The following is an 11,397-nucleotide window of genomic DNA, read 5'->3' as shown; positions in this document are numbered from 1 at the left end:
TGAGATGGGTATGAATAGTAAGAGAGCATCCATCTATGAGATGGGTAAGAATAGTAAGAGAGCATCCATCCTGAGATGGGTAAGAATAGTAAGAGAGCATCCACCCTGAGATGGGTAAGAATAGTAAGAGAGCATACATCCTGAGATGGGTATGAATAGTAAGAGAGCATCCATCCTGAGATGGGTATGAATAGTAAGAGAGCATCCATCCTGAGATCGGTAAGAAAAGTAAGAGAGCATCCATCTATGAGATGGGTCAGAATAGTAAGAGAGCATCCATCCTGAGATGGGTAAGAATAGTAACTATAAAAGAACATCCATCCTGAGATGGGTAAGAATAGTAAGAGAGCATCCATCCTGAGATGGGTAAGAGTAGTGAGAGAGCATCCATCCTGAGATGGGTAAGAGTAGTAAGAGAGCATCCATCTATGAGATGGGTATGAATAGTAAGAGAGCATCCATCTATGAGATGGGTAAGAATAGTAAGAGAGCATCCATCCTGAGATGGGTAAGAATAGTAAGAGAGCATCCACCCTGAGATGGGTAAGAATAGTAAGAGAGCATACATCCTGAGATGGGTATGAATAGTAAGAGAGCATCCATCCTGGGATGGGTATGAATAGTAAGAGAGCATCCATCCTGAGATGGGTATGAATAGTAAGAGAGCATCCATCCTGAGATGGGTATGAATAGTAAGAGAGCATCCATCCTGAGATGGGTATGAATAGTAAGAGAACATCCATCCTGAGATGGGTAAGAATAGTAAGAGAACATCCATCCTGAGATGGGTAAGAATAGTAAGAGAACATCCATCCTGAGATGGGTATGAATAGCAAGAGAGCATCCATCCTGAGATGGGTAAGAATAGTAAGAGAGCATCCATCCTGAGATGGGTAAGAATAGTAACTATAAAAGAACATCCATCCATGAGATGGGTAAGAATAGTAAGAGAGCATCCATCCTGAGATGGGTAGGAATAGTAAGAGAGCATCCATCTATGAGATGGGTAAGAATAGTAAGAGAACATCCATCCTGAGATGGGTAAGAATACTAAGAGAGCATCCATCTATGAGATGGGTAAGAATAGTAAGAGAGCATCCATCCTGAGATGGGTAAGAATAGTAACTATAAAAGAGCATCCATCCTGAGATGGGGAAGAATAGTAAGAGAACATCCATCCTGAGATGGGTATGAATAGTAAGAGAGCATCCATCCTGAGATCGGTAAGAATAGTAAGAGAGCATCCATCTATGAGATGGGTAAGAATAGTAAGAGAGCATCCATCTATGAGATGGGTAAGAATAGTAAGAGAGCATCCATCTATGAGATGGGTAAGAATAGTAAGAGAGCATCCATCCTGAGATGGGTAAGAATAGTAAGAGAGCATCCATCCTGAGATGGGTAAGAATAGTAAGAGAGCATCCATCCTGAGATGGGTAAGAATAGTAAGAGAGCATCCATCTATGAGATGGGTAAGAATAGTAAGAGAGCATCCATCCTGAGATCGGTAAGAATAGTAAGAGAGCATCCATCTATGAGATGGGTAAGAATAGTAAGAGAGCATCCATCCTGAGATGGGTATGAATAGTAAGAGAGCATCCATCTATGAGATGGGTAAGAATAGTAAGAGAACATCCATCCTGAGATGGGTAAGAATAGTAAGAGAGCATCCATCCTGAGATGGGTAAGAATAGTAAGAGAGCATCCACCCTGAGATGGGTAAGAATAGTAAGAGAGCATACATCCTGAGATGGGTAAGAATAGTAAGAGAGCATCCATCTATGAGATGGGTAAGAATAGTAAGAGAGCATCCATCCTGAGATCGGTATGAATAGTAAGAGAGCATCCATCTATGAGATGGGTAAGAATAGTAAGAGAGCATCCATCCTGAGATGGGTAAGAATAGTAAGAGAGCATCCATCCTGAGATGGGTAAGAATAGTAACTATAAAAGAACATCCATCCTGAGATGGGTAAGAATAGTAAGAGAGCATCCATCCTGAGATGGGTATGAATAGTAAGAGAGCATCCATCTATGAGATGGGTATGAATAGTAAGAGAGCATCCATCTATGAGATGGGTAAGAATAGTAAGAGAGCATCCATCCTGAGATGGGTAAGAATAGTAAGAGAGCATCCATCCTGAGATGGGTAAGAATAGTAACTATAAAAGAACATCCATCCTGAGATGGGTAAGAATAGTAAGAGAGCATCCATCCTGAGATGGGTATGAATAGTAAGAGAGCATCCATCTATGAGATGGGTATGAATAGTAAGAGAGCATCCATCTATGAGATGGGTATGAATAGTAAGAGAGCATCCATCCTGAGATGGGTAAGAATAGTAACTATAAAAGAACATCCATCCTGAGATGGGTAAGAATAGTAAGAGAGCATCCATCTATGAGATGGGTATGAATAGTAAGAGAGCATCCATCTATGAGATGGGTAAGAATAGTAAGAGAGCATCCATCCTGAGATGGGTAAGAATAGTAAGAGAGCATCCATCCTGAGATGGGTAAGAATAGTAAGAGAACATCCATCCTGAGATGGGTAAGAATACTAAGAGAGCATCCATCTATGAGATGGGTAAGAATAGTAAGAGAGCATCCATCCTGAGATGGGTAAGAATAGTAACTATAAAAGAGCATCCATCCTGAGATGGGGAAGAATAGTAAGAGAACATCCATCCTGAGATGGGTAAGAATAGTAAGAGAGCATCCATCCTGAGATGGTTAAGAATAGTAAGAGAGCATCCATCCATGAGATGGGTAATAATAGTAAGAGAACATCCATCTACAATATGAAATGAATATGAATAGTAAGAGAGCATCCATCCATGAGATGGGTAATAATAGTAAGAATACACCCATCTACGATATGAGATGGGTAAGAATAATAAGAGAGCATCCATCCTGACATCGGTAAGAATTGTAAGAGAGCATCCATCCATGAGATGGGTAAGAATAGTAAGAGAGCATCCATCTATGAGATGGGTATGAATAGTAAGAGAGCATTCATTCATAAAATGTGATGGGTCAGAATCATAAGGAAGCATTGACCTTAAATAAGAGAAGGGTAAGAATTGTAAACAGCATCCATTCACATTAGTTGAACTAGGGGTTAGAACAATCATCCATAGTATGAGATGGGTAAGAAAATTATAGAGGTTATCTAGTGAATAAAAGTTAAAACATCTATCTAGTTTGATATGGTTAAAAAACATCATCCATCTAAAGTAGATGAGTAAAAACAAAATATGGGTTAGCTAGTGGATGGAATATCACATGATGTTGTGTTAAATGGATACATCCATCTACATGTACATGTATATGTACAATATAAAACAAGAGACTTGGTGGTCAAATTGGGAAATTTGGTTTTACTGGTATGTACACCAACAGAAAATTGTAAGCACCTAGCATTAAACAGTTCATATGGAATTCTTTGGGACTCAAAAGACAAGTTCCAAGAATTACAGCTGCTTAAGTTTAATTCATGAGCAAGCCTCCATGATTAAAATATATGTACCTTTCTTGTACATTGCACTCTACGTGATCAAAAATTCAAAAGAATAACTTTGGTTTAACTTTTGTGTTAAAATGGCTCTATTTAAAATGATTAAACTAAATGTGCTCCCTGGGTCAAGAAATGATAACATTTATGAGTTTAATGTAATCCTGTAAGTTGGGGCCTTGATCAATTGTCAATGGTGAGACCTCCAGAAACCTATCATTAGTATTATACTGCTCAATGTCCTGCTGTTACTAGCCGTAATGTAGCCTTGCTGCCTCACACATGTAACCGTGAACATGAAATTCATGAAAGGAGAAGTTTAGTGTAAACTGATACCTCTAACCCTAAGGCCTTTGTTGTTGTTACGCTGCATGCAGACTGGTCATAGAGTGAGTGACAGACAGTATGTGTTCATAGACTGCAGTTTAAAAGGGAAAGGTATTTTGTGCACAGTATGTACACATGTAACATAACAAACAGGCATAGAAGCTGTTTAAATGAACCATTCAAAGTCCTCTAAAATGCCTCTTTAACCTATGAATAAATATTACCTGCAAGTACAGCAATCAAACAAAGAAAAGCAATGACATAGGCTTAAAGACTTAAAGAAGAAAACACTTCTGATCTAAATTAAATTACACATTCATATCTATGAATGAGTAATTAGAGCACATAATACTTCAACATATTTACAAGTACGACAAACAGAAACATCATGTTAAAAATCTCTACATGTACGCTGCCTCATACATGTGCATATTTTTGCCGTACAAAGTATTACAAAAATTGCGCAACCTATCAGACAGCCGACAAATTCCTAACTGTAAATTTACTGAACAATACATGTAGGTCTAAAATCCCCTTTTGATGTCTGCTAAGACTGCTACTAGTAACTTCCTGTTACAGGACGAGACTTGAAGTCCCGTACAAGCATGGATTCTTAGTAGGTCCATGGAACAACTTACAAGTGAGGGGAATTCTGCCTCAAACAAGGAAGTGTTTTAAGTGTTGATGTCTGGCAAGGATTTAATACAATAGTTTGATTTGATTTCAAGTGGCAATAAGACTTTGTTGCCAGCAGGACTACTGTTTTTTATACTGAATAAACTATATTTTGAGAAAGTCAGTTTATACCAGGCATTCATTACTCCGATACATTATAAGTTATTTACAACAGGAAATCTTAAGTTGGAGGGAAAAAAAATTGTTGTCATTCCTACAGGTTAAAGGGAGTGTATCATGGCAAATACTGGTTAACGCCATCTACCTCTTCTTTTGGACTACTGCACTTAAACGAGTGGACTCAATTAACTGGGCCAGTGCACTAGCTTTCGCAAAACAGACCGGAGTTCTCCTCACCCTTCGGTTTCGCGTATGTTGCACACACGTGAATGCTGCGGTTGCGTCGTCCGTAGTCGTATTATACACGATTGGCCCCGGGTAAGGCCTAGAGAAAGACACATACCGGTAGTTTGTCATGACACACTCTCTTTAATACCTAACTGCATTCATACAAGTACCATTTGTTTAGCTGGAAAACGGTTGAAGTAGGTCACGCTTGACGGGAAATGTTATGATAGATCATACACTCATCAGCATACGACACAGGTGTAACGTAGGTGTCATTCCTACATTAAATACATTACCGTACGTTATCTAATTGCCTTCAGGTCTTTGGTTTAGCTGGAAATCAGTTGAAGTAGGTCAAGCTTGCCAGTAAATGTTATGATAGATCATACACTCATCAGCATACTGTATGACACAGGTGTAACGTAGGAGGAAAGATGATTTATCGTTAGACCGATGAGACAATAGGGTCAGTCTGTCTGAATGAGTTCATCTTCAAAACATATTGCTACCGTGTCATATTTACAACCTGCTGTGGTATGTTAACAGAATAGCATGTAGTCTAAAGTGACAGCCATGACATTTTCTATGTTGCTCCCTGCCGTTCTTTAGTCGAGTGAGTCACGGTCTAAATCCAACTGTATAAGGCTTGTCTCTTAAAGGTAGCGCTGTTCATTTACAGACACTCTCTAACTTGTATTTATCACACACACATGTGAGGAAAATGAATTATTGAATGAATCTAATATTTGACACCTAAGGTTGTCAAAATGTATGCATTCCTTTTGATTTCCAAGATCTCCTTTTGATTACAGTAGTTTATTTGAGGCGATACCGCTACTTCAGTACTTGTCCAACCTTTGCTCAATGGACTGAATTTCTATTCTTTAATTTTATTCTTCTCAATAATGATTTTTATAAGGAACAATAAAGGTATACAGAAATGTACACTCCTTGAAACTACACCATATACATGTAGGCCTGATATACCTGAATGACAGAAAGATAAATACTCTGTGATTGCACACATTCACATACACATTGCAGAAAATATGTAAAACAAACTTTCAGAAAAGTCAATAATAAAGGCATTTGGGTATAATATCCTGAAGCTATAATAGGCCTTAACTGTAAGCCAAGTATTAATCATGTTTTGAATGTCTCCTTGCAGGATTAAAAAAAAAAATCACATCATTTATATATATTTCAAGTCTATTCTAACTCTAGCTCTAAACATAGATCATGTACTAGCATTGTTATTGTATCCATGTCCTGAAGAAATGACAAATTGTGAGAACGAAATGCTACGATTTGTCAATACTGTCATAATTATGATGAGCGAAACACTTTGTTAAGCCTACTAAAAATGCCAAACAGTCAGCCTATAATTCTCATTATCAACAGAAACTGAAAGTACATGCTATAAACTAATGGAGTATAGTAAATATCACCCTGAAGTACATGTATGTAAAAGGTATCTTGACTTTTAAGTGAGGAGGGTGAGGGGGAGGGGGAGGGACCATGAGGGGGAGGGGGCGTAAGGGGAGAACGGAAATAGATAATGCATTTCTCAAAGATAGCTGATGACCCAGAGTGTGAAATAAACAGGAATAATAATTTCTTCCAGTTTAATATATAACAGCAATTTTTGAATAAAATTATTATTGTCTCTATTCCTGTTCCAGCCTCCCACAAAAAAAAAATTCTTAACATTTTTGTCTAATATTTCATTAACTAACCCACGACACAGATTCTTAGTTTTTAGTCTATTAAGACAACAAATGTTTCCCCTGACAAATAGGCCTGCCTACAAACTCCTATCCGGTCCTACTTAATAAAGCACTTGCTTCAGTGTGCTGAAGGTATGGGGAGAATGCACATTTCACCAACTCTGGCAACTCCTGACTGAACACTTGTGACAAGATAAACGGCGGAAGAGTTCGCTTGACTGCCCGACGGAAAACGCTTTCTGACAGACTGAATTAGCTCTGGGTGTAATGAATCAGAGACAATTGGACTGACGATGCCAAGCCATCCCATGCTGCTGTATGTCAGTAACAAGATTAGCCCAATGTTTCAGTTTTTAACAAGTGTATTATAAAGTAGCGCTAACATACTAAGTGAAATGGTACCATCAGTTTGCCCTCTAATCTACATGAATTCAACATTTCTGAGCGAAAACAGATTTCTTTTTTTCATTTAAAATGGCTTTTGTTTACATTTTATTAAACCTTCATGTACGCCAATGGACCAATGGATCGTAGAAGTGTATATTTCATTATTGAGAGCATAATGAAAAATATTGAAATAATTACAAGCTTTAAAATGTTTAATTACAACCCACCAATCCCTAAACACCTTCGCCTGACTACTGTCCACTACCAGTCCGGATACGGCTAAATCAGTTGGAAGTAAATCGGTCGCAACGATGAACACCACATTTTGTTCTACATGTATATTGGTCAATGATTTGGCAAAATACTAATGAGGAGGCGAAAGTATCCAGCATAGCTTTCGCATCCCAATGCCAGAAATCCAATGGATACATTTATAAAATGGAATTATTTTCTTTCCTATCATGCAAATGAAACTGAAAGAAAATCCATTCTAGAATACAATCCAAGAAATGTCATATAAAATCCCCTTTTGGATGCCCAGATGCCCTTACGATTAAATAGCCTACTAAAAGTGTACCTTTGCCATAATAACATTATGTAGTAGTGCTGTAACCAAGGTAACTCCTTGCTGTAACATACAATATATGCACACATCACAAACTTGACTGTTCCTATTCCCATTACAAAATTCATTCTATCTCGACTCTGAATTTAATTGACTGTATAAGGTCAACCATTCAGAAGATTTCTTTTTCCTCATAGCAACCATACAATTTATGGTAAATCAACAAGTCATCGAAATCAGTCAAGTGTCGTGTTGCAGAAAATGAGCAAGGCAGGTGGGGAAAAAAGAAAGAATACAGCAGTGAAGAAGGGAGAACATGCAAAATTACTCTGGCTATAGAACATCTTTCCTTAGATAACATGAACATGTGTAGTTAACACCTTCTTGTACTAAGAACAAATTCTCTTTGCCTGAACCTTCCCCATTGCACTCCACACAAAATATTCATCTCAGGACCCTGAGTTTGCTCATAACACACTTGCATGCATGAACCAATGGAATAATCTTGAATCTTGAATCTTTCTCAATCTCCCAAATTTCTGAATAGTACGCCTACTGTACGTACATTTAAAAGATTTTCATGGAACCTCTCACAGTGAAATTAAAAAATCTTCAAGTACGAAATGCTTAAGAACGTACAGGTGCTGAGTGTGAATGAGACCTTTGCCTCTATCCACCATCTCTGGCTATTTAAATGAAATGTTTATAATGAACGTACAGGTGCCCAGTGTGAATGAGACCTTCGCCTCTATATATCCATCATCTCTGGCTATTTAAAGCAGTTAAAGAAGGCAGGTTACCTTGAAATGGTGATGTGTGCTCAGGTGAATAATTATGCCGATTTTCCGGATCTGTAAATTCCAAACTGCCCCTCTGACTTCCTTCTCTCGATCTCTATGCTCTTGTGAAGTACTGCGACTGAGCTGGCCAGGTAGATCTGTGGCAGAATCAAAGGAAACAACAGATTATATTAGCGGTGTTGCCACTTACCGTAAGTGAGCAATGTAAAAAAAGAAATTCAACAATACTTAAAGATCAAGTGCCTGGCAAATATACTCTGTAAAAATGAGACTTTTTGCAACTACTGTATCACCAAATATAACAGCATGGATGCAATAGAAAGAACAAAATATTTCTCATGAAAATCAAAATTTGCAGGAGGCTAATGAATAAAGATAAAAACATCAAAAGTAGTCCAACTCCTCTAACTTTAAAACTCTCGCTGATTTTGCCAGGAACAATGTGAATATTCAGGCATGAAGGAATGAGGAAACTGTTTCCAAACGTCATAAACTATCAGCGTAAACTGCACAAACCTTTCTCAAACTCCTGAAATTTTCTGAATCAAAAAGAGATGGTAATCAGAACTTATTTCTCTGCCACATTCAGAATATTTGACAACACCTAGTAGCAGTGCAGGGAGAGAGAGAGAGAGAGAGAGAGATGAGAAAATGTACCGGTATTTACTATTTACTGAGCAGCGCAGTGGGCATCAATTCACTGCACTCAGCAGCTACACACAATCTGAGGTGGAGTATCCGATTACATGCCTACTCCAGTACATGATCTGAATCTAGTATGCGAGAACTGAGCACATTGTGCACATCTTTAACATTACATTGTATGTGGAGATCAGAAATTCATCAAGAAAAAAAGTGCAACTATAATACTATATACATTGTATCTTATATTCACATTTAACAATTTACTCACGAGACAATCATTCATGTTAACATAGTAGAAGACAAACTTATAAAATAATAAAAAATAACTTAAAAAAGTAATCATTCAAGTCTTCACAATGCAAGGGTGTAACTCCCTCAACAGAGTATAATTTTCATTTTGAAATTATTTCCTGAGTCTAAATCACTATAGATCCATTGTTAAATGACAACAATGACATCCTGTGACACCTAAACTGTCAAAACAGTAATGGAAATTAATTTTGGCATCCAATCAACCTGTTAATTTAATAAAGAATAATTGTTTCCATAGCTCCTAAGTTTTGATTCATGACACATCAACTGATTTGTATTACAATTTAGACTAATTGATACATATCAATGAATGACTGAATTGTTAATCATTTGAAAGGTACATGTATATTATACTTGGCAGCAATATAGTTTCATTTCTTTTGTTGACAAATTCTTTTGGTTTTGATATTTTTTTCCACAGTAACAGTCTGTAGTACTCTATACATGTACTAACAATCCTTCCCACAAAAATCACCATAAAGAATGAGCAAAATCATTTTGGCAAACTGTCCACCTGCTAATTGAGTTATATAGATTTCTAAATGAATGTAATATGTTAAATTGTTGCTTAAACCCTCACAAGAATGCCACAATACATTCAAAATAATGATACAGTCACATTTACAAAAAGGCATATTGGATCAGGAAATAAATCTTGATGGCTAATTTACCCAGACTATTATTGGTTTGGTCTGATGGTTTATTTTACCTGACTACTAAAAAAGCATACTGTGTATGTTTGAGGATAAATGCCTTACCAAAGGGCACTAGTGCATTCACTGGGTTACGAAGCCAGGTCCTCCCAGCTACGAGACCATTGGTCTACCACTGAACCATCGCATCTCTACTCATCAGCTTCTATCAAAATCTAGCATCTAGTGATTGAAAGTTGTTTACATCATCATAATGGTACAGACTTCATCTCTATGTTTAAAGCCAGACAATCAATTCCAGTAGAAGATGCTGCAGGTATTTCACTAGACTGACCAAGAATATTTGAAAGCAATTTACAAGATCAACTCTGAGTATGTACCTAAAAGAATTTCACAGGATCAACAGTGACAGATCTGCCACGATAACCTGTGAGCCTGAACTGTACCTAGGCTACAGCCCCTCACGCCTTGTGGATTGCCGTCGTCGCCAAGCGTTACGAACCGATCCATCAGAGCTAAAGGAGCTTGATGTGTTTTTAATGAGACCTAATCTAGCCTATCTTCAATTAGGACCTGATTAGCAAGGATGTTACATGTACTTAACCACGGCTCCATCCACAGCCTTTGGTGATGAATTATAAATGTACATGTACATGTCACATACATGTGCTATGTTGCGTTATGCGGGCAAAAATGGTGTAGAAAATAACGTGCCAAACACCATGTAGGTTCACTGAATACAAAGTGGATCAAACAATGCACTGTAAAACCAGGAACTTTCAAGTGCTTAATTGAAATGTTCGTGAATTTCGCTAGTCTTTCAGATTGACTAAAGGTTCATGTTGCAAAATATTTGATTTACAACCGACACTCTACAGAATTTTTGCAATTCGCATGACTTTCTTGCCATGTAAAGGGCCATCTTTAACATTTTATTAAAGTTTCATGTCCTGATCATGCCACTTTCTGGTGTAGACCTACATTCATTTTTCTGTATCAACTACTGATCAAAAACATCAAAACACTGAACACCTAGTATCCTCCTAGGTCAAACAACATTTTGCTGATATGTACAGTAATAGCCTTATTATGTACATGTGCTTCTACGTACCCAGGTGTCTCCACTGATAAATATATTTGATGGAATCAACACTGAAACACTAAACCTCCGTCTTTCTGCAGTTAACATCCTTATAACAAAAGGGCTTGTTATCGTCGTATTTTATCGGGTTGTGACCTTAGCAATTAGGATCAAGTCTGTAACATTCTAATAAACAAATTATTTTTTCATGATACTGAAATGATACCCTGCAATATCAGCTTTCCAAGGGGAATGAAAACCATGGTACCGGCACTATACATATACCGGTGTCTAAGTTCCCTAAAACTTATGAGCAGAATGTATTATCATACCGGTATTCAAGTGTTTCAACCTCAGTCATAAG

General features: G+C 37.5%; 1 long non-coding RNA gene across 1 annotated transcript; it reads right to left on the bottom strand.

The window, feature by feature from the left end:
* Window positions 1-8,342: 8,342 nt before the first annotated feature.
* Window positions 8,343-9,265, bottom strand: LOC105443024. The gene is made up of 2 exons (XR_004066637.1): window positions 8,859-9,265; window positions 8,343-8,479 (listed from the first exon to the last, which is right to left on the bottom strand). It is a non-coding gene; the product is annotated as an uncharacterized LOC105443024 (long non-coding RNA).
* Window positions 9,266-11,397: the final 2,132 nt, after the last annotated feature.

This window comes from Strongylocentrotus purpuratus, unplaced genomic scaffold, assembly GCF_000002235.5.
Source record: "Strongylocentrotus purpuratus isolate Spur 01 unplaced genomic scaffold, Spur_5.0 spur5_scaffold_5, whole genome shotgun sequence".
Lineage (NCBI taxonomy): Eukaryota > Metazoa > Echinodermata > Echinoidea > Camarodonta > Strongylocentrotidae > Strongylocentrotus > Strongylocentrotus purpuratus.
Note: the sequence above shows the minus strand (reverse complement) of the source record. Positions and strands in the feature narration are given on the sequence as shown.